A 24,255-nucleotide genomic window follows, 5' to 3' on the forward strand; every position below is an offset into this window, starting at 1 on the left:
CTGTTCAGTGGAGACGGTGATGCACTCTGCAGACTTCATTCTGCGTCTGTTAAGTGGCAGCTGGTGATACTTTGTGAACCATTTAGTGTCCAGGATTAGATGTTAATCACCACCGGGAGGGGACTGAAGGCTGTCATCTAGTAGACATGCGAGTCACGCTCCGACCAGTCAGCCGTATTTATAGTCAAACCTGTAATTCTAGCAAGTCGGTTTATTACGGCTCCTCAGTCACCGTGACAAGTGACACATCAGCTCTGAGAGGAGCGCAGACATTGTCGCTGTCCCTTTAAGACACTTCTGGTTATTACACCTGTTACTCATGCGCCCGCACCCCTCCCTGCCTGGAGACAAACACTCCCAGTACATGGAAAGTCAACCACGCCAGTCGGAGGCGACGTCCCCGTGATCACCGGGTGTAACGGTACTGTCATTACTTCTACGCTCTGTAAGGTGCCGGTGTAGATCTAGTATATACCGCTATACGGTCACCCTATGGGGGTAATAGTGGTCTTTGTATAGTTAAGTCCAGTAAGACTATGATGGTATTATGTGGTCTGGGGGTATTATTTGGCCTTCATATTGTGTTGTTATTGGTAATATTGATCAGTATGTTGGTATTAATCACTATGTGGCGGTATTATGTGATCATGGGGTGGCGGTATTATTTGGCCTTCATACAGTGTTGTTATTAGTAATATTGATCAGTATTAGAGATGAGCGAGCCTACTCGGCAAGGCAGTTACTTGAGTGCGCATCGCTCTTCTCGAGTAACTGCTTAGTGATCCGAGCAGGCTCGGGTGGGCTGCGGGGTGGGGCAGATCTCTCTCACTCTTCCTCCCGCTCCCCCCTGCCTCCCGCAGCCCACCCGAGCCTGCTCAGATCACTAAGCAGTTACTCGAGAAGAGCGATGCGCGCTCTAGTAACTGCCTTGCTGAGTAGGCTCGCTCATCTCTAATCAGTATGTTGGTATTAATCACTATGTGGCGGCATTATGTGATCATGGGGTGGCGGTATTATTTGGCCCTCATGTAGTGTTACTATTGGGAATGTTCATCTTGGCATAGTAGGTTTTATTAACAGTATGGGGGTAATTCTACGGGCCTTGAGGATCACAGGGATACTATATGTATCCACTACATCCACGTGGGTGTTCACGGCAGAGTAGCCACGGATTTCTGCAGGTAGATTCAGTACAGAACATTCCGCAGCAGAACCCACCGTGTGATTCCCTGAGGGAGCATTCACACATAGCGGGTTTTGGAAATTTGTGAAATGTCTGGGATAATTTAGTGATCCTGTATTGAGCAAGGGGTCGGACCCGACGACCCCGGAGGAGCCTTCCAACTCTACCATTCTATACCCTCACGGACAATCATATTGGGACTATTAGGGGCTTTTGATGGATTGACTGTGGACACGGGGGTCTCAGGTTATGTGAACAGCCCCGGGGGGGCCTCTGGTCCCTTTAATCCACCACTCGTCTGAACTATTATCAGCTCAGCTGACTCGTGTGTTTTCTATACTGTTGAGTCACTCATTATGACGGTTGCTCCTCAGCACGTTGCCACCTTTTGAAAAAAAAACTCATAGGGGGAATTTATTAAGACTGGCAGTTTGTTACGGCACAATAGTGGCGCACAACATAAATTCTCTCAAGAATTGATATGTTTTATAGAGTCTACTTGGATGGATATATAGAGTATTAACTGTTAGTAATATGCCGTATGCCCAGTTACTGCTGCGGTGGATGTATAAAGGGGTTATTCTGTTGTAAATATATTGATGGCTCATCAAGAAGAGAGATCTCTGCTGATCAGTTGTTCGTCAGGTTGATGCAGTGTTGCACTGACAGCTCCGTTCCGACTACAGAGGTCAGGCTTGGTATTACACCCGTTCACTTCAGTGGGAATTTGCCTGTAATACCAAGTCTGGCCATTACAGTGGGAAAGGAGCTGTCTGCTTCCTTCAGAAATCAGCTCCCTGCATGCGTGCATCGAGCAGCGGACTACTACCGATCTACTATTGTTGAGTTCAAGTCAATGTCCCGATGATTCCCGTTAAGTGATTGTATCCCTGACAGCTTTATTGTTGCCTTTTTGGATTCCGTCCTCCATCTCTTATCCCACCTGCACACGGGGGTCCGCCATATGCAGGATTCTCAACCGCTGGTTTCTTCTGAATCGAGGAGCGCCATGTATCTCGTCCTACCATTTCTCATATGGCAAAGAGTACATAGCGAGGAAACTGCCCTGCAGAAGTCCGTTATTTTTCTATTGTTTGTGGTGTATGCTTATCCAATCTGAACAGCTCTAATCTTTTCACTGGCCTGAGCGCCACCAATAGCCATACACGGTAATGTTGGCCAAACCAGCCAACTTCAGCAGGACTGGATGACTAATGTGTATGGGGAGGTCATACGGTGTGCTACGCTGTTTCGGTAACTCCTAACCACCCCCGGCCCCAACTTACAGCCAGATTGGAGGTGGGGGGTGGTTAGGCTCAGATCTTCAGACAGGTGATGGGCCCCAAAAGTGAAACCTGAATCTACTTCTAATGCCAAAAAATTGATAACCGGCAAAGTCGGGAACAAAAACCGTTGCATTTACTGAACTGGCATGTACGGACTCTGCACCATACATAATGAGCGAGTGGATATTACTGTTCCGAACTTCATATTAAGTGAAACAGAGTTGTTAATTAATGAACTCCCTCACTAACGTGCAGCTAATGAGCTGTGACTTGAGCCCATCTGGATCTGTATATTATCCTTCCCTTATAGACTAATAGCATATAAAAGTCGGCCGTACTGTGAACCATTATATCAATTACTGTACATGGCTTAAGTATCGGCGTGTTGAGTCTTACGGACAATGAACGTCTTCATTAGAGCCACTTAGCTGCCTGCAAGGAAACGCTATTTTCTGTAACAATAGCAGAAGCAGCAGAGTTGAACACAGAGCGGTTGTCGGCGGCGCCGTGGAACGCGGTCCGCGCCGTTAGTACATTTCTTCTTGCTCAGGGTCTGATGGATGGGGGTGTTTTAGGCTGGTGAGAAGCCCCTCCGCGATGGACGCGCTCAGCAGGACGAGAACGGCGAGAACTGCTTGTCATGTGGAAGATGAAACACCTTCTGGAACCAAACAGAGACGCTTTGAAATAGTAAAATTCCTTGCGTCCTCTTTTCAACTTTTCTTGAAACCGTTCCAGTATATCAGAGCGGCGCGTCCATCACCGCGAATACAGGGAGATGCTTACTCGGGAAAATCTGGATGACGGCAGCGACTGTATGCAGAGGACAGGCAGGGGGTAGTAAGTGATGGCAGTCATCATTTATTATGCTGTGCTGAAGTCTTCATAGATCTAGTTTCCAGAGATGAATGGGACTGAACTCGCAGTACCGCCAACCGCCACTGCACAATGTACGGAGCTGTGCTACTTCTGATGCACAGAAGCTCTTTCAGACAGTGGGGTACCAGGTGTCAGACCATCTTAAGGGATAGGTCATTGATAAAATGTCCCATAAATGATACTAATATAAGGGCCCTTTAACATGCAGTGGGTGGGCAGAGTCTCAGTCTCATACGGTTTCTGTTACTTGTTAATGCAGCGTTATCAGAGCTTTGTGGTGCTCAAAGCTCCATTTGTCTAATACAGACCTCCAGATCCCTTCATAGATTTAAAGGGGATTTATAGGGGGCTGTACCTCACTATCCCCTAACCACAGCATAGTTGTTGATTGGTAGGAGTCTCATCTCCAAGATCCACGCGAGCAGGGCTCCTGTGCTCCACCCTCCCATCACTGCGGCTGTTGCTTCTTCCCCCACAGTTATGTCCCTGTGAATGGAGCGTTGGCCGAGCATCGGGCATGTGCAGTCAGCACTCCATTCATTTCAGTGGGAGTGATGGAAATAGTCGAGCGACGTTCACTCGGGAAACTCCGCAGTCCAAAGGGAAGTGCATGGAGAGCTGGTGGGCTTGTGCATCCAGTGCTCCATTCAGTCTTCTCCTCACTGCAGGGGGTGCAGTAATTCCACAGTGAGGAGAGGGGATGCGGGACCCCCATTCTTGAGATTGGCGGGGGTCTCAGTGGTGAGGCCGCCACAGATCAACAACTTGCAGTTGTGGTACAACCCCTTAAAAGCTCATGGATAAAATCCAGTAACCTAGTGGCTTGGTCTCCTGAAGCATCGCGCTTTATTATTAGAGATGAGCGAGTATACTCGCTAAGGCACATTACTCGAGCGAGTAGTGCCTTAGCCGAGTATCTCCCCGCTCGTCTCTAAAGATTCGGGGGTCAGCGCGGGTGACAGGTGAGTTGCGGCGGGGAGCTCTCTCTCCCGCCCGCTCCCCGCCGCAACTCACCTGTCACCCGCGCCGACCCCCGCATCTTTAGAGATGAGTGGGGAGATACTCGGCTAAGGCACTACTCGCTCGAGTAATGTACCTTTAGCGAGTATACTCGCTCATCTCTATTTATTATCAATGTGCAGATTAACTAAAGCAGTAAAGTTTACATCCTGAATTATCTGCAATACTGGGATCGTCGTCTTCTCTACTCGGGGGCGGGGCCTGAACACTGAACCAGAAGGACGCTTCAGAGAAGAGCTCTGTGACGGCGCTGATCATCTAAAGCCATCCGTCACTCCTGCACTTCTGGTGCAACTTTTAACACCAGATTCCTTCCCAGTGCAGTGGGAGGCTAATTTGGAACCTGCTCTCAAACAGCTCCGCCAACCTTTGAAATTGGTTCCTACTAGAGATGAGCGAACGTGTTCTTAACGAACACTTACGCACCCGAACACCGGCTTTTCCGAGGACTTCCGTGTTCGCGCGTAAGTATTCGGGGGGCGCCGGGGGGCGGGGAGAGGCGCGGCGGCGCGGGCGGCAGCAGCGGGGAACAGGGGGGAGCCCTCTCTCTCTCCCTCTCCCCCCCACTCCCCGCCGCAACCCCCCGCGCTGCCACGGCGACCCCCGAACTTTTTTCGCCCGAACACGGAATTCCTCGCGAAGTTCGGTGTCCGGGCGAAAAGGGGCGGAGCCGAACACGTTCGCTCATCTCTAGTTCCTACCACACATACCAAATGCCTGGCTTAGAGTAGTGGCAAGCTCCCAGAACTCAGGACAGAACCTCCTCTCCCCTACAGCATAGAGGAGGATCAGCTGACAGGTGTTGTAGTCTCTGGGGGGTCGGAGGCCTACCTACAGCTCGGATTGCAGAGTCCTCCAAGAGGAACATCCCCTTCATCTGCCCAGTTCACAAATGGACTCTCAGCCATGGTTTTGTCTCCTTCTAATGGTAATCAGTTCTCCTTCCGGTTGCCTAGCTTAGTCTTGTCACCATGAGAAGAGACGGAGTTCACATCCATGGTCAACTTTAAGTGAATTTATTGTGGTACTTTATTGGGGTTTCTCCATGGGTGGCAAAATCAGTGGAGCACAACTGATCGCCCGGCCTCACGGACTGCTGGGTCCTAGGCGTGACACACTCTGTAGACTCTCCCTACCCCAGATCTGACTCATTCTCTTTGCCAGGGGGCAGCACCGCCCTACAATTTATACCACATCCTGGTTATCAGGGTAATGGGGATCTTTTAGTGCGTTGCACCAGACATGGGTTGTGTTTCCCAGTGCTGGAGTGTGCAATATTAAAAGATATATTACAAGCAAATCAACATTTATAGTTAGTCTAAACAATACAAACTAAACGTCGGAGGGGCCGTGCCAACCCTTCTTACATCAGCACACTGAAAATCATCACCTAGAGGCCCCCTAGACACGGGTGCTCCCTGCGCTCCACCTCCTGAGCTACCTCTTGTTACCACCACTAGCAGGTCGGACAATTACCTCTACGGCCGTCCTGACGAAACATAACTAAACCTCTGACTGGTTCTATCATTTCAATCACCACCACTCGACTCCACAAGCGCAGCAACCTTGGGCACAAGCCTAATTTTTATTGGCCCATTCTAGCGGTCGTCACTCTTCCATTACTCCATGAGCCCGGTCACCTCCGCTCTGCTTTTGGACTCTGAATGTTGGATCTGTGTAGAGTTACCAAAAAGAAAATGGTGGATATTCCAGCAAACATTGGGAGTCGCACAAAGAGCAGAACTGGACCTGAGATTCAGCTGAATTGTCTGTAATGGTGGAGGAAACTGGACCGCACTAGCCGCAAGAAGGGCAACAGTCAGCAGGACTGGAATGGCCTACGGATGGAGATAGTGGTGGATATTCGCTCCGACAGTCTCAATTTCTCACAAATCTCATCATTCAGACGTTTTCTTGCTCTGCCAGCTGAGTCCAGTATTATTTGGTGACCTCTTTGTCACAATGCCTCCGGCTCCTCTGCGCAAACTCCATGCCTATTGTCAGACTCAATGCCATCTCTACTGCACCACCCCCGGAAACCAGAGCCCTAGGGTATATAACTGTGACATGTGGCTGACATGACGTATGATGTCCCTACCAAATGTGGTGTTCCCATGTGTTACTGGGCCATCATGTCCACCTCAGAACTTCTGCCAACTGATTTCTACCCGGAATGTTCTCCCCTTTGCTGGTGTTGTGGAACGACTCGTGGTACCAATGCTCACATTTGGTGGGAATATGAAAAAAATTGCTCCTTTCTGACAATCTAGTAATTCTCTCTACAATGAAGTTCGTTGTAATGACTTCCGGTGGTCCCCAGAGATGGCATTGCCCTCCATTACCCCTGGGTCCCTCTCTTCTCTGAAGATGGGTCTCTTACACTTTTTCCTTCAGCTTGCCTTGTTTTACCGCACCATTGCAGATCCCCTCAAGTTCCTCTTCTACAGGCACAACACATTTTCGGAGATTTATAGGTTAGAGAAGCCCATAGCTCAGGATCATGACCCATGTGACAAATTCTTCCAGCTTCGGCCCCCATGGATATTGTTTCAAGATACCCAGGAACTCTCGACATTATGGGAGGACTAGGTTCTGCCCCCTGATACGTGGATCCTGCGGATACATGCCTACGGTTGTAGACCCAAAAACTGTAAAGTGCTGCAAGAAGTGGAGGCCTGATTTCATTGCCATTGCTTTTCCCCTCAGTTGGTTTCTGCATCTTGTTTATTTTCTCTTTAGTAGATTCCTGGCACAATGTCAATATTGACACCGGCATTTAGTGTGATACCCAATCATGTGAGTTCATCACATGTAGACTACATTGGCACCGCCCACTCAAAAACATTCTACGGAGTAGATGGAAACAATATCCTATCAAACAAAAATTCTGGATATCGCACAGCTATTGGAAAGCTGCACCCAGTGGGGTGTCAGACTGCAGGCATCTAAAGCCCATGTGATGCCAGAGAATTTGTGATGTGATGATGGAGAATTTGTAGTCCCACTCAACTCCCCTAGTGGACAGACATTCTCTCCACAGCTATGACTGCAGGGAATGTGCAGTATCACATGTCAGTCTTCTGAATGTATGGCAGACTGTGTAATACATTTGTAAAGAATGCAGGAGGGCGGGTGCTGCTACCAAAACCAAGAGCAGTATTTAATAGTCTGAAGCACTTTATTGCAGAGGTAGAGGTGCACTTTATTGCTCTGATGAAGGTGTTGATTCAATGCTGAAATGCATTACCTCTGCAGTAAAGTGCTTCTCACCATTAGGCATCAGTACTCCTCTTGCTTTTGACAGCAGCACCAAGTGATTATCCTTTTTGTTACCTGTTTGACTATTAATTAGTGGTTCTCCTCTTTGGATCATAGAAGGGAATGCCAAGTGGGGGACTCGCCATGACTCTACTAGGGCACATTAGCAGCAATTGACCTGAGATTACAAATAAGGATCTGCTTTTTTCTATCCATGTGGCGCTGTTTCTGGAAAGATAGAAGACCTACAGATGTAGCATGTGGTAAATCTGTTTAACCCTTTCCAATCCGCTGTCTGACGTCTAAAGACATTCTGATTAAAGGCTGTACAGCTCTGATGTCAGAAGATGTCCGACAGGGTATTCTTACTGTAGATTACTGGCCGCTTTGTTGTCGGGGGCCTCTTCAGCATGCCCCATACCGCAGTACTGGCTCTAGCCAGCAGATAGCGCCATTGTATAATGGCAGAAAGAGGGAGCTTTCTAGGAAACCATGAATCAAAATTGGATTGCAAAGGGTTAAGGCACTAAACTGTCATTCGGCGCATCACACAGTTTGCAGAGTCATTGACATATAATCACTGTCAGGCTACACAAATTGCATAGGTGCACTACTTTAATAGAGTAACGTGCTGTGAAATGTAGTCTCACAAGTGCGTTCAGGTGGCAGGCTGCATGACCTCAAATGGGTCGGAAGGTTGCCATCCACCACTATGACTACTGGGGTCACTAGCTGGGTCTTTAAGAGGGTCACTATTACTACTGGGGCCATTAAGGGAGGCCCTTTTACTATAGGGGCCACTGCAAGGGGCGCTATTACTTTGTTACTTCAGTCTTAAGTCTTAATGCTTCAAATATGTGTTCGGTATTCTGTGCTCGGCTCTTTCAGTACCTGTAAAATGAGTATTTTTTGCCAGGGTGGGAGGGGTGCCATTTCACACTTCGCCTTATAAGGGTTTGGGACACCCTGCTTATACCAGGTGCACTTTAACTGCAGCCTTCAGGGTCATATCTTGTGCACCCAAAGATTAAATAAACGGGCGCCCTGGTGAGAGCGTTGTGTCGCGGTATTACCATGGAATATGCTCTACCAGAGGCCGGCCGGATGGTAAATTTCCTCTCTCTGCCTCATACCGTTATCCGAACTTCCTATCTGCTAAGTAGCAGACCCGCCGAGCCTCAGAACGTTCCACGCCGGCAGTTTCGTTGGTCGTTTAAAACCGTTGAGGTCATTTTCAGAGACTCATTGTGAATTGTAAAGATGTCATCCCGACTAAGAAGAGAGGAGCTGTCAGAATCATGGCTTCTGTATGTCGCTGCGTGACGGACAAGGCGAGACGGGAGAACAGTTATAGATTACATAATGAAAAGACAGAGACGGAGCCGGAGGAGCCGGCGAAAACAGAAGAGCAGGGCAATCAATATGCATCGATAGTTCCTCATAAATATGTCAATCGGGGGCCAAGTCCTTGCCGTCATCCGTGACTGGAAGCCAATATATCGGACAGGAGTTTCATCACTGGTTCATTACAGGGCGGGGGATGGGAGACGCAGCACAGGTAGAAACCTTTGTAGACCGCTGGCCTTCTCCTGCTGCTCGTGACCGGGGGCATCATCTGCATATGTTGTGCCATGGTTACAGCAGAGTCTTCCCCACTGTCCGTGATGCCAGTAGGTTTTGTGCAAATGCCAGGCTTGCCTCTCATAGAGCCAGTGTGTGCACCCAGCTTTCCCATCACCATCCAATCTAGACACACCACTAATTTAAAGGGGTATTACAGAGGCGGGATGATAGATGGTGGAAATCCAACCACTGGGACCCCCACCGATCCCAATAACAGGGGTCCTGTTTCCCCAATCCTCCTCACTTTCGGTTTGGCTTCTCCCACCCGCAGTGCTGTCATTGAATGAAGCAATAGCCACGCATGCATAGGCGCCGCTTCATTCATTTCAGCAGGACTGTTGGGAATGGTCGAGCACTTTGTATCTCCGGTAGTTCCCATGACCTCCCTCTGCAACAGAAGTAACACAACTCTTTTCCCTACCAAAATTCTTAGAAACCTTCGAAACTTAGGAGGAAGACCACAGTGGGATGCAGAAATGTGGAGGATGGGGTTAAAGGCACTTGCAGTATAGTCTGATTTTGCACCCTATGTGGGCGGTCGGCCTTGTAGTGCGGCGTGTATGACCGTATAACCCCAGATAGACTAATGAAAATCCGCTTTTGTTTGCCTTCAGCGGCTACGTGTAATTTCTTTTGTCCATGGAACCCGGTTGTTAATGGTGCGTACTAGAATTTGGCATATTCAGCATCACAGTTGGCATCAGTTCCTGCATTCGATTTACTCCTACTGAATCATGGGGCAATTTTAGGACTTTCCAACAACTTAAAGGGGAGGTTCACTTTCTCATAAAAATTCATGTTCCCCTTTTCTGAAGGTGAAATCTGATGGGAGACCCTCCTCATCACTGCAGGAGAAGCGCGTCCTGACCCCCCCGGAAAAAGGAACTTCATATGATTAATATCGGAGATCACGAAGGGATGAGGAGGAGGGGTAAGGCTGGAGAAGGTCTCCGCCCACCTGATGAACGCAGATCTAGACCGTTAGATTCGAAGCTTCTTTTTAAAGTGGAATTCCAGGAGAAAGGTGAAGAGCAAATCAAAAATGCTCATAGTGATGCTATAGTGCCTGGATGGTAGTCATGCCCTTAGTGCCCGGATGGTAGTGATGCCCTTAGTGCCCGGATGGTAGTGATGCCCTTAGTGCCTGGATGGTAGTGATGCCCTTAGTGCCTGGATGGTAGTGATGCCCTTAGTGCCTGGATGGTAGTGATGCCCTTAGTGCCCGGATGGTAGTGATGCCCTTAGTGCCCGGATGGTAACATAGTAGGTTAGGCTGAATCAAGACAATGTCCAGCTAGTTCAGCCTGTTTCCATCCCCTTGTTGATCCAGAGGAAGGCAAAAACCTCCAATGAGGCAGAAGCCAATTTAGCCCATTTGGGAAAAAAAATTCCTTCCTGACTCCATAATGGCAGTCCGAATACTCCTTGGTAGTGATGCCCATAGTGCCTGGATGGTAGTGATGCCCATAGTGCCTGGATGGTAGTGATGCCCATAGTGCCTGGATGGTAGTGATGCCCATAGTGCCTGGATGGTAGTGATGCCCATTGTGCCTGGATGGTAGTGATGCCCATAGTGCCTGGATGGTAGTGATGCCCATTGTGCATGCCACATGGGTGTGGCTGAAAATGACCACATGGATCATCTAATCCGCCCTTTTTAGGGGATTTTAGTTTATTTACATGGTATCTCTCTCTCTCTCTCTCTCTCTCTCATATCAATCTCCTATCTGCATCTTACACTCTCTACTTCTCTTCCTCTCTCTATCTTACACTCCTGTATCTCTCTGTCTCTCCTCTGCATCCCTCTCTCTCTCTCTCTCTCTCTCTCTCTTTATCTCCTCTTTATGTAGTGAGTGGCAGTTATGGGGTGTCACCTCGAGTTCTCCCAATGGCTAAAATACTCTGACTCCCATTCGCTGGGGGTTGTAGTCACTTCCCCTGGAAGGTGGTGTAGTACATGGCATAGTGCAGGTAGACCCCAGTGAGAAGGCGCTCCAGGAGACGGGGGAGGAGAAACGGGTGAATCTCACTTTCATTGCAGCTTCCAGATAAAGTTCAGTCACATCCAAAGTGGTCCAATTCCCGTTCCCAACAATCCGCAGTTTGGTGACTGGAGATACCGCCATCAGGCCAGTGTATCGTATCTAGTACTGGAGATACCGCTCTCTATATCATGTGTCATATCCAGTACTGGAGATACCGCTCTCTATATCATGTGTTGTATCTAGTACTGGAGATACCGCTCTCTATATCATGTGTCGTATCTAGTACTGGAGATACGGCTCTCTATATCATGTGTCGTATCTAGTACTGGAGATACCGCTCTCTATATCATGTGTCGTATCTAGTACTGGAGATACCGCTCTCTATATCATGTGTCGTATCTAGTACTGGAGATACGGCTCTCTATATCATGTGTCATATCTAGTACTGGAGATACCGCTCTCTATATCATGTGTCGTATCTAGTACTGGAGATACCGCTCTGTATATCATGTGTCGTATCTAGTACTGGAGATACCGCTCTCTATATCATGTGTCGTATCTAGTACTGGAGATACCGCTCTCTATATCATGTGTCGTATCTAGTACTGGAGATACCGCTCTCTACATCATGTGTCGTATCTAGTACTGGAGATACGGCTCTCTATATCATGTGTCGTATCTAGTACTGGAGATACCGCTCTCTATATCATATGTCGTATGTAGTACTAGAGATACCGCTCTCTATATCATGTGTCGTATCTAGTACTGGAGATACCGCTCTCTATATTATGTGTCGTATCTAGTACTGGAGATACCGCTCTCTACATCATGTGTCGTATCTAGTACTGAAGATACCGCTTTCTACATCATGTGTCGTATCTAGTACTGGAGATACCGCTCTCTAGATCATGTGTCGTATCTAGTACTGGAGATACCGCTCTCTAGATCATGTGTCGTATCTAGTACTGGAGATACCGCTCTCTAGATCATGTGTCGTATCTAGTACTGGAGATACCGCTCTCTAGATCATGTGTCGTATCTAGTACTGGAGATACCGCTCTCTAGATCATGATGTGGGGAATGTATATCTCTGTCTGCTTCCATCCAGCTTTCTTTAAATCTTCTCTTTCTTTTTTTCTCAATATTTCCTTCTTCTAGTCTGAGCTCTTCTACACCCTCCACACTGCACTAATACTGAACTGTCTCTGCCTTCCTTCTGCTCTCTATCTGTTACTAACAACTCCCTTGGACTGAACTCTCTTGGAGCTGGGTGGGGATACTTTTGGCATCTAGGTCCTCCCATGAGCATAGAGCTCCGGGGCTATCTATCTAATATCTATGTCATATCTATCCATCTGTGTCATATCTATCTATCTATCTATCTCATATCTATCTATCTGTGTAATATATATATATATATATCTGTGGCATATATATCTATCTATCTGCGTCATATCTATCTGCGTCATATATCTATCTATCTGTGTCAGATAGATAGATATGACACAGATATATATATATATATATCTCATATCTATCTATCTCATATCTATCTATCTATCTCCTATCTATCTATCTCCTATCTATCTCCTATCTATCTATCTCCTATCCTCATATCTATCTCCTATCTATCTATCTATCTATCTATCTCCTATCTATCTATCTCCTATCTATCTATCTATCTCATATCTATCTATCTATCTCCTATCTATCTATCTATCTATCCTCCTATCTATCATCATATCTATCTATCTCCTATCTATCTATCCTCATATCTATCTCCTACCTATCTATCTATCTCATATCTATCTATCTATCTCCTATCTATCTATCTATCTATCTATCCTCCTATCTATCTCCTACCTATCTATCTATCTATCCTCCTATCTATCCTCCTATCTATCCTCCTATCTATCTCCTATCTATCTATCCTCATATCTATCTCCTATCTATCTATCCTCATATCTATCTCCTATCTATCTATCCTCATATCTATCTCCTATCTATCTATCTATCCTCATATCTATCTCCTACCTACCTATCTATCTATCCTCATATCTATCCTCATATCTATCTCCTATCTATCTATCTATCTTCCTATCTATCTATCTATCTATCTATCTATCTTCCTATCTATCTATCTATCTATCTATCTATCTATCTATCTATCTATCTATCTATCTATCTATCTATCTATCTATCTATCTATCTATCTATCTATCTATCTATCTATCTATCTATCTGTCTGTCATATCTATCTCATATCTAATCTATGTATCATCCATCTATTGAACGATCTTATGTCTATTTATTTCCCATATCTCCTCTATCTACGATGTACTATATATACCTGCATATACTGTAAAATTCCTTTAATCTGATAAATGTCAGATTATTAGATATTCTGGATTATTGGATGTTCTAGAACAGTGTTCTCCAACTCCAGTCCTCAGGGACCCCCAACAGGTCATGTTTTCAGGATTTCCTCAGTGTTGCACAGGTGATGTAATTATTGCCGGAGCCTCAGACATTTCCACAGGTGTTCTTGCCATAGGATATCCTGAAAACATGACCTGTTGGGGTCCCTGAGGACTGGAGTTGGGGACCGCTGTTCTAGAACACACTTCTAATCATCTGTGTCTTTTTTCCTAACCTGATGAACTGTGTAACTATATGAGGACAGAAATCTGTTCCCGTGATGTTGTATTTCGCAGACTTTCTTCGTGGCGCAGTCGTATTTTTCGGGGCATGGGACATTCCTCATTATATTACACTTCTAGGGTAGAAAACAAGAGCCGGATTTTCTGACTTTCCGGATTACCGGATGCCAGATGCAGGGATGTTCTTTCTCTTCACATCCCCTGGCAGTAATGCAGCTCGATGACCCATTTGATTCCTCCAGGACTTTCCATAACGCCGTCCGACATATTTTTCCGCGCCGCACATTGTGATTCTAATGCATCTTGTCGTCGGGCGACATCGCGGTGACTTCTCCTCTTTCTCTCCTCCCAGTATCACAGTGGAACTTGCTGGGAGGCGAAGTTTGTAGCGCAGAGCCCGGAGCGCCTGGCAGTGCGGCGGCTGGGTGCTCGGACCCGGGGGCTCTCCCTGGCACTGAGCGCTGGGTGCTCGGACCCGGGGGCTCTCCGCTCTCCTTGGCACTGAGCGCTGGGTGCCCGTACCGGTGGGCTCTCCTTGGCACTGAGCGCTGGGTGCCTGGACCCGGGGGCTCTCCTTGGCGCTGGGTGCCCGTACCGGTGGGCTCTCCTTGGCACTGAGCGCTGGGTGCCCGGACCCGGGGGCTCTCCTTGGCACTGAGCGCTGGGTGCTCGGACCCGGGGGCTCTCCGCTCTCCTTGGCACTGAGTGCTGGGTGCTCGGACCCGGGGGCTCTCCGCTCTCCTTGGCACTGAGCGCTGGGTGCCCGGACCCGGGGGCTCTCCTTGGCACTGAGCGCTGGGTGCTCGGACCCGGGGGCTCTCCGCTCTCCTTGGCACTGAGTGCTGGGTGCTCGGACCCGGGGGCTCTCCGCTCTCCTTGGCACTGAGCGCTGGGTGCCCGGACCCGGGGGCTCTCCTTGGCACTGAGCGCTGGGTGCTCGGACCCGGGGGCTCTCCGCTCTCCTTGGCACTGAGTGCTGGGTGCTCGGACCCGGGGGCTCTCCGCTCTCCTTGGCACTGAGTGCTGGGTGCCCGGACCCGGGGGCTCTCCCTGGCACTGAGCGCTGGGTGCCCGGACCCGGGGGCTCTCCTTGGCACTGAGCGCTGGGTGCCCGTACCGGTGGGCTCTCCCTGGCACTGAGCGCTGGGTGCCCGGACCGGTGGGCTCTCCTTGGCACTGAGCGCTGGGTGCCCGGACCCGGGGGCTCTCCTTGGCACTGAGCGCTGGGTGCCCGGACCCGGGGGCTCTCCTTGGCACTGAGCGCTGGGTGCCCGGACCCGGGGGCTCTCCTTGGCACTGAGTGCTGGGTGCCCGGACCCGGGGGCTCTCCTTGGCACTGAGCGCTGGGTGCCCGGACCCGGGGGCTCTCCTTGGCACTGAGCGCTGGGTGCCCGGACCCGGGGGCTCTCCTTGGCACTGAGCGGTTGGCACCGGCGGGTTGTATTTGGATACATCACGTGTTTCCTCGCTGGCGATGCTCTGTGCACTCTGGCAAGGACGGAGTTAATAGGACATTGTGATGAGGATTGCAGTCGGCAGTGAGCGGGGAGCAGCGGTGCCTGCAGTCCGCACTCCACCGGATCACGCCGCTCCTAGGCGGCTGGACGGACTGTAGACGGCGGCAGCTGCAGTGACCGATCACGTCTCACCTCCGATTATTCTCGCCGCGCTCCCCGGCTGACATGTAAGGTAAGGCTGCTGCACCGACCCTCGTCCGCGCGGTACCTGTAGCTGCTGCGGTCCCGGGGGTCGGAGGCTCCGTGGGCTGCGTGCCCGATCATTAGATGTAGCAGAGCTGAATGTGTCCTTTAACTCTTAAGAGCTTCTCTTGTGCATCAGGATAACTAATATGGTGGGTGTTCTTCTGCTGATAACACACTGCAGTGAAGAATCGGCATACAATAATAGTGCTAGCGGAATACTGACAGCCCCATGTAAATCTACAGATACCACATTGAAACGAAGATTCATTACACAATAATAGTGATAGGGTTATACCTGCAGTCCCATGTAAATCCAGGGGTAGGGCATAGTCATAAAGACTCACATAAAGATAAAGTAATTGGATACATACAGTCCTATGTAAAATAACAAATAACACATTGAACTGAAGATTCCTTCTAAAATAAAAATGCTAGAAGGGTGCTGCACTCCTATGTAAATCCTCTGAAAACATCCCGTAATGATGAATCATTATACAAAGACAGTGCTAGTGAAATACTTGCAGTCCCATGTAAATCCAGAGAGACCACATTGAAATGAAGATTTATTATACAGTTGGGGGGTACCTGCAGTCCTATGTAAATCCACACGTAACATTGTGATGAAGATTATATAAGAATGCAATGGGTATAGCTGCAGCCCTATGTAATTCTGCTGATAACACACTGCGATGATTCATTATACAAAAATAGTGCTAGCAGGATACCTGCAGTCCCATGCAAATGCAAGGGTAATATGTGATAAAGACTCATATAAAGATAATGTAATTGGATACATGCAGTCCTATGTAAAACCACCATATGCAAAATACATTGAAATGAAGATTCGTTATAAAATAAAGATGCTAGAGGGTATCTGCAGTCCTATGTAAATCTGCTGGAAACGTGCTGCTGATGACTTATACAAAACAACTGCTAGTTGAATGATTGCAGTCCCATGTAAATCCACAGAGCACACATTGAAGTGCAGATTTGTTATATAATAATAATGCTGGGGGGCAGGGTGGGGGTTCAGTCCCATGTAAATTCAAGGGTATGACATGGTATTAGACTCATAGAAAGATAATGTGATGACAATACTTGCAGTCCTATGTAAAGTCAGGGCTAAAACATAGTGATAAAGACTCACATAAAAACAATGTAAGGGGTATATCTGCTGTCACACGTAAATCTATACATAACATTGTAATGACGATTACATAAAAATGAAATGGGTATACCTGCAGTCCTATGTAAATCTGCTGACGACACACTGTGATGACTCATTATACAAAAACGTGCTAGCAGGATACCTGCCCATGCATACAGTCCTATGAAAATCCACACCTAACACATTAAAATAATGATTAATTTTAAAATAAAAATGACAGGGGTACTTGCATTCCTAGGTAAATCATTATGCAAAAATAGGGCTAGTGGAAGACCTGCAGTCCCATGTAAATTCAAAAATAATGTGTATTAGTCTCATAAAGATATGCAATTGGACACACCCAGCTCTATTTAAATCCACAGATAACCCAACAGAGATTCGTTATACAGTAATGGTGCTTGCAGTCCCATGCAAATCAAATAACATGGTGTTGGTCATATACAGACAATATAATAGGTTAACTGCAGCCCCATGTAAATCCATACATCAACACATTGTAATACAGATTAATTACACAAAAATTCAATGAAACCTGCAGTCCTGTGTAAATTTAGTGGTAAACTGTAATAGGTAACATATGGTGATGAAGACTCAAATAAAGATAATGTGTTCATGCAGTCCTATGTACATGCACAGAAAACACGTTGAGATTATTTGTTATATGAAGACAATATAATGGGGATACTTGTAGTCCTATGTAAATAGCACATTGTGATGGACAATTCACTACATAGTGATAATGCAGTCGTAATACCTGCAGTCCTATGTAAATTTACAGACGACACACTGACACTCATTTTATAAAGATAATGCAAAAAAGACATTTGCAGTCCTATGTAAATCTGTTGTGATGAATGGTCATTATATCATGATTTATCACTGAGTACTATGTCTGCAGTCCTATGTAAATTAACATGCAGCACATTATGCTGACCAGTCATTATTGAAAGATAATACAGTGGGTATGCCAGCAGTCATATGCAAATCCACAGGTAGCATGTTGTAATGAAGAGTCATTATCAAAAATAATATATCTGGTATGCTGGCAGTCCTATGTAAAACCATAGATACCTAGTCTTCATCATAGTGTGCTACCTCTGGATTTACATAGGACTGCAGGCATACCCACTTATTAGCTTTGTATATAATGAAAACTGTAGGTATACCCAGTTTTTCATCAGTCTGCTATGCTTGCAGTCCTATGTAAAACACAGGTAGCACAGTTTGATGAAGAGTCTTAATACAAAGCTAAGGCTTGCAACAAAAGGATGGGGAGAGTGTGCAGCAGAGAGGCGTAGCTAGAAGACGTCTCAGTGACCGTCTTGGTTCAGAAGGAAGAAAACCGAATACAGAGACATCACCTGTGGTCATTGGAGGTATCTGCACTGTAAACACTATCACAGCGTAGAAGCAGTGTTTGAGTGCATTATATGTTAACTGTATGATTTAGAGGTTTATTTGGAGATGAGCTGCTGTATCTAAGACCACCACATTATAAAGGTTGTCTTATAGAAGATATATCATTTTTGGGAGTGTTGTGGGTCTGTATTTATGTTGTGAGCTTGGTTCTTGGCCTGTATTTATGTAATTAGCTTGGTACTGGGTGTGCGTTTATGTTGTGAGCCTGGTTTTGGTACTGTATTTATATACTGAGCTTGGTTCTGCGTCTGTATTTATGTTGTGAGCTTGGTTCTGGGCCTGTATTTATGTAATTAGCTTGGTTCTGCGGCTGTATTTATGTAGTGAGCTTGGTTCTGCGGCTGTATTTATGTAGTGAGCTTGGTTCTGCGGCTGTATTTATGTTGTGACCTTGGTTCTGCGGCTGTATTTATGTAGTGAGCTTGGTTCTGCGTCTGTATTTATGTAGTGAGCTTGGTTCTGCGTCTGTATTTATGTAGTGAGCTTGGTTCTGCGTCTGTATTTATGTAATTAGCTTGGTTCTGCGTCTGTATTTATGTTGTGAGCTTGGTTCTGCGTCTGTATTTATGTAGTGAGCTTGGTTCTGCGGCTGTATTTATGTAGTGAGCTTGGTTCTGCGTCTGTATTTATGTAATTAGCTTGGTTCTGCGTCTGTATTTATGTAGTGAGCTTGGTTCTGCGTCTGTATTTATGTAGTGAGCTTGGTTCTGCGTCTGTATTTATGTAGTGAGCTTGGTTCTGTGGCTGTATTTATGTAGCGAGCTTGGTTCTGCGGCTGTATTTATGTAGCGAGCTTGGTTCTGCGGCTGTATTTATGTAGCGAGCTTGGTTCTGCGGCTGTATTTATGTAGCGAGCTTGGTTCTGCGGCTGTATTTATGTAGCGAGCTTGGTTCTGCGGCTGTATTTATGTAGCGAGCTTGGTTCTGCGGCTGTATTTATGTTGTGACCTTGGTTCTGCGGCTGTATTTATGTTGTGACCTTGGTTCTGCGGCTGTATTTATATACTGAGCTTGGTTCTGCGTCTGTATTTATGTAGTGAGCTTGGTTCTGCGTCTGTATTTATGTAGTGAGCTTGGTTCTGCGTCTGTATTTATGTAGTGAGCTTGGTTCTGCGGCTGTATTTATGTAGTGAGCTTGGTTCTGCGGCTGTATTTATGTAGTGAGCTTGGTTCTGTGGCTGTATTTATGTAGGGAGCTTGGTTCTGCGGCTGTATTTATGTAGCGAGCTTGGTTCTGCGGCTGTATTTATGTAGCGAGCTTGGTTCTGCGGCTGTATTTATGTAGTGAGCTTGGTTCTGCGGCTGTATTTATGTTGTGACCTTGGTTCTGCGGCTGTATTTATGTAGCGAGCTTGGTTCTGCGGCTGTATTTATGTAGCGAGCTTGGTTCTGGGGCTGTATTTATATAGTGAGCTTGGTTCTGGGGCTGTATTTATGTAGCGAGCTTGGTTCTGCGGCTGTATTTATGTAGCGAGCTTGGTTCTGCGGCTGTATTTATGTAGCGAGCTTGGTTCTACGGCTGTATTTATGTAGCGAGCATGGTTCTGGGGCTGTATTTATATAGTGAGCTTGGTTCTGGGGCTGTATTTATATAGTGAGCTTGGTTCTGGGGCTGTATTTATGTAGCGAGCTTGGTTCTGGGGCTGTATTTATGTAGCGAGCTTGGTTCTGCGGCTGTATTTATGTAGCGAGCTTGGTTCTGCAGCTGTATTTATGTAGCGAGCTTGGTTCTGCGGCTGTATTTATGTAGCGAGCTTGGTTCTACGGCTGTATTTATGTAGCGAGCTTGGTTCTACGGCTGTATTTATGTAGCGAGCTTGGTTCTGCGGCTGTATTTATGTAGTGAGCTTGGTTCTGGGGCTGTATTTATATAGTGAGCTTGGTTCTGGGGCTGTATTTATATAGTGAGCTTTGTTCTGGGGCTGTATTTATATAGTGAGCTTGGTTCTGGGGCTGTATTTATATAGTGAGCTTGGTTCTGGGGCTGTATTTATATAGTGAACTTGGTTCTGGGGCTGTATTTATATAGTGAGCTTGGTTCTGGGGCTGTATTTATATAGTGAGCTGGGTTCTGCGTCTGTATGTAGTGAGCTGGGTTCTGCGTCTGTATGTAGTGAGCTGGGTTCTGCGTCTGTATGTAGTGAGCTTGGTTCTGCGTCTGTATGTAGTGAGCTTGGTTCTGCGTCTGTATTTATGTAGTGAGCTTGGTTCTACGTCTGTATTTATGTAGTGAGCTTGGTTCTGCGTCTGTATTTATGTAATTAGCTTGGTTCTGCGTCTGTATTTATGTAGTGAGCTTGGTTCTGCGTCTGTATTTATGTAGTGAGCTTGGTTCTGCGTCTGTATTTATGTAGTGAGCTTGGTTCTGTGGCTGTATTTATGTAGCGAGCTTGGTTCTGCGGCTGTATTTATGTAGCGAGCTTGGTTCTGCGGCTGTATTTATGTTGTGACCTTGGTTCTGCGGCTGTATTTATATACTGAGCTTGGTTCTGCGGCTGTATTTATATACTGAGCTTGGTTCTGCGTCTGTATTTATGTAGTGAGCTTGGTTCTGCGTCTGTATTTATGTAATTAGCTTGGTTCTGCGTCTGTATTTATGTAGTGAGCTTGGTTCTGCGTCTGTATTTATGTAGTGAGCTTGGTTCTGTGGCTGTATTTATGTAGGGAGCTTGGTTCTGCGGCTGTATTTATGTAGCGAGCTTGGTTCTGCGGCTGTATTTATGTAGCGAGCTTGGTTCTGCGGCTGTATTTATGTAGCGAGCTTGGTTCTGCGGCTGTATTTATGTAGTGAGCTTGGTTCTGCGGCTGTATTTATGTTGTGACCTTGGTTCTGCGGCTGTATTTATATACTGAGCTTGGTTCTGCGGCTGTATTTATATACTGAGCTTTGTTCTGCGTCTGTATTTATATTGTGAGCTTGGTTCTGCATCTGTATTTATGTAATTAGCTTGGTTCTGCGTCTGTATTTATGTAGTGAGCTTGGTTCTGCGTCTGTATTTATGTAGCGAGCTTGGTTCTGCGGCTGTATTTATGTAGCGAGCTTGGTTCTGTGGCTGTATTTATGTAGCGAGCTTGATTCTGCGGCTGTATTTATGTAGCGAGCTTGGTTCTGCGGCTGTATTTATGTAGCGAGCTTGGTTCTGCGGCTGTATTTATGTAGCGAGCTTGGTTCTGGGGCTGTATTTATATAGTGAGCTTGGTTCTGGGGCTGTATTTATATAGTGAGCTTGGTTCTGGGGCTGTATTTATATAGTGAGCTTGGTTCTGGGGCTGTATTTATATAGTGAGCTTGGTTCTGGGGCTGTATTTATATAGTGAGCTTGGTTCTGGGGCTGTATTTATATAGTGAGCTTGGTTCTGGGGCTGTATTTATATAGTGAGCTTGGTTCTGGGGCTGTATTTATATAGTGAGCTTGGTTCTGGGGCTGTATTTATATAGTGAGCTTGGTTCTGCGTCTGTATTTATGTAGTGAGCTTGGTTCTGTGGCTGTATTTATGTAGGGAGCTTGGTTCTGCGGCTGTATTTATGTAGCGAGCTTGGTTCTGCGGCTGTATTTATGTAGCGAGCTTGGTTCTGCGGCTGTATTTATGTTGTGACCTTGGTTCTGCGGCTGTATTTATATACTGAGCTTGGTTCTGCGTCTGTATGTAGTGAGCTGGGTTCTGCGTCTGTATGTAGTGAGCTGGGTTCTGCGTCTGTATGTAGTGAGCTTGGTTCTGCGTCTGTATGTAGTGAGCTTGGTTCTGCGTCTGTATGTAGTGAGCTTGGTTCTGCCGTCTGTATGTAGTGAGCTTGGTTCTGCCGTCTGTATGTAGTGAGCTTGGTTCTGCCGTCTGTATGTAGTGAGCTTGGTTCTGCCGTCTGTATGTAGTGAGCTTGGTTCTGCGTCTGTATGTAGTGAGCTTGGTTCTGCGTCTGTATGTAGTGAGCTTGGTTCTGCGTCTGTATGTAGTGAGCTTGGTTCTGCGTCTGTATGTAGTGAGCTTGGTTCTGCGTCTGTATGTAGTGAGCTTGGTTCTGCGTCTGTATGTAGTGAGCTTGGTTCTGCGTCTGTATGTAGTGAGCTTGGTTCTGCGTCTGTATGTAGTGAGCTTGGTTCTGCGTCTGTATGTAGTGAGCTTGGTTCTGCGTCTGTATGTAGTGAGCTTGGTTCTGCGTCTGTATGTAGTGAGCTTGGTTCTGCGGCTGTATGTAGTGAGCTTGGTTCTGCGGCTGTATGTAGTGAGCTTGGTTCTGCGGCTGTATGTAGTGAGCTTGGTTCTGCGGCTGTATGTAGTGAGCTTGGTTCTGCGGCTGTATTTATGTAGTGAGCTTGGTTCTGCGGCTGTATTTATGTAGTGAGCTTGGTTCTGCGGCTGTATTTATGTAGTGAGCTTGGTTCTGCGGCTGTATTTATGCAGTGAGCTTGGTTCTGCGGCTGTATTTATGCAGTGAGCTTGGTTCTGCGGCTGTATTTATGCAGTGAGCTTGGTTCTGCGGCTGTATTTATGTAGTGAGCTTGGTTCAGCGGCTGTATTTATGTAGTGAGCTTGGTTCTGGGGCTGTATTTATATTGTGAGCTTGGTTCTGGGGCTGTATTTATATTGTGAGCTTGGTTCTGGGGCTGTATTTATATTGTGAGCTTGGTTCAGCGGCTGTATTTATGTAGTGAGCTTGGTTCTGCGTCTGTATTTATGTAGTGAGCTTGGTTCTGGGGCTGTATTTATGTAGTGAGCTTGGTTCTGGGGCTGTATTTATATAGTGAGCTTGGTTCTGGGGCTGTATTTATATTGTGAGCTTGGTTCTGGGGCTGTATTTATATTGTGAGCTTGGTTCTGGGGCTGTATTTATGTACTGAGCTTGGTTCTGGGGCTGTAGGGTGCCGCACGGTGTTTCTCTGCTAAGGTTGCATTCACCTGTAGCAGATTTGTGTGGATATTCCATAGTGTAAAAATTTGCAGCAAATCCGAAGATTGTAGATTTCGGCACGGATTTTGGTGCGGATCGTCGGCAGATTTCCCCTTTCCAGTTGAAGGAGTGAAGTCTGCACGGGTCACACGACCCGTTCTAGCCTATGAGGCTACTCGCGTGTGCCAGCTTTTATGAAGACCGATGGTCCCTGTGAAAAATATCGCAACATGGGCTATATCGGTCTGCATCACGACATGCCATGGTGCACCGCCCGCCGGGCTCAGGTCCGCAGCTCGCATACACCTGTGAATGGGCTCTAAAGAAGGGTGGCTACTCACGGGCCAGTGTGCTGTGCTTGCCACGTATGCTAAAAACTGGCAGCCTGTGGCTAGGGGAGAACATGCAATCTTGGTACAAGCACGGTAAGAGATACAAAGTGTTACATGTATCAGAAGGTTTGTGTTTAGTCCCCATTAGATACACGGATGTAGCAGAGCTGTTCTTTAACTCTTCGCGCCTTCGTTGCACTTCTGTGTAATACCACAGACAAAACACTGTTGTTCAGCACATCTAATGACCAACTCAGCTCTGCTACATCTGTAATATGTGGACTTCACGAACAGCTGTAGTTCCTAAAGGGCCTGAGTTGGTGCAGGCCCTTCCATCGTGCGGACCCCCGGATCCCGACTCTTCCTGTAATGATTTGGGACAAGTTCTCGCTGTTGTAACACTTTTGATCCGATGCGAATCCTGTTCTTCGGTGTCCGCTGTGACTTCGCCCCCCGCCGCTTGATGGACATACGATGACTGTTCTGACCTAGCAGGAGCGCATGAGAAAATATCTGCATTGTACGCTGTCGTCACTGAGGTGACATTTAAGCTCTTGTCTCTTATGAGACCGCTGGCAGCAGGGTGCAGCTCTGTCCATTGTGTTAGTCATGTGACCAGTGAACCTGCCATCCGTGGGAAAAGCACCATTAGAAAGTTTTCCTAGTAAAAATCACTTCTTATTTCCTTTTTTGCACTTTTTTGCACCCACAGATAAGACAATGCGTTGAATACACTGTAGTATCCATTTACATAGCCGCAGCGGCGCCGGACCCGAGCATGGACGGGGGGCTTTCCAAGAGGTCTGGGAGACTCAGCGACAAAATTGTAGCTCCATGATGTAAAGGAGTTG

At 46.9% G+C, this 24,255-nt stretch overlaps 1 protein-coding gene across 9 annotated transcripts in view; it reads left to right on the forward strand.

The window, feature by feature from the left end:
* Window positions 1–24,255, forward strand: part of KIAA1217 (KIAA1217 ortholog) — a 392,222-nt gene that overhangs the window by 283,783 nt on the left and 84,184 nt on the right. Inside the window, exon 1 of one of the 9 annotated variants that reach the window (XM_066585328.1) lies at window positions 15,274–15,583. The exons of the other annotated variants lie outside the window; for them this stretch is intronic. The gene's annotated coding sequence lies outside the window, so the exon portion shown is untranslated. Of the gene's footprint in view, window positions 1–15,273; window positions 15,584–24,255 lie in introns of those variants that run through there. 9 annotated transcript variants of the gene reach the window in all.

Source organism: Eleutherodactylus coqui, chromosome 12, assembly GCF_035609145.1.
Source record: "Eleutherodactylus coqui strain aEleCoq1 chromosome 12, aEleCoq1.hap1, whole genome shotgun sequence".
NCBI lineage: Eukaryota > Metazoa > Chordata > Amphibia > Anura > Eleutherodactylidae > Eleutherodactylus > Eleutherodactylus coqui.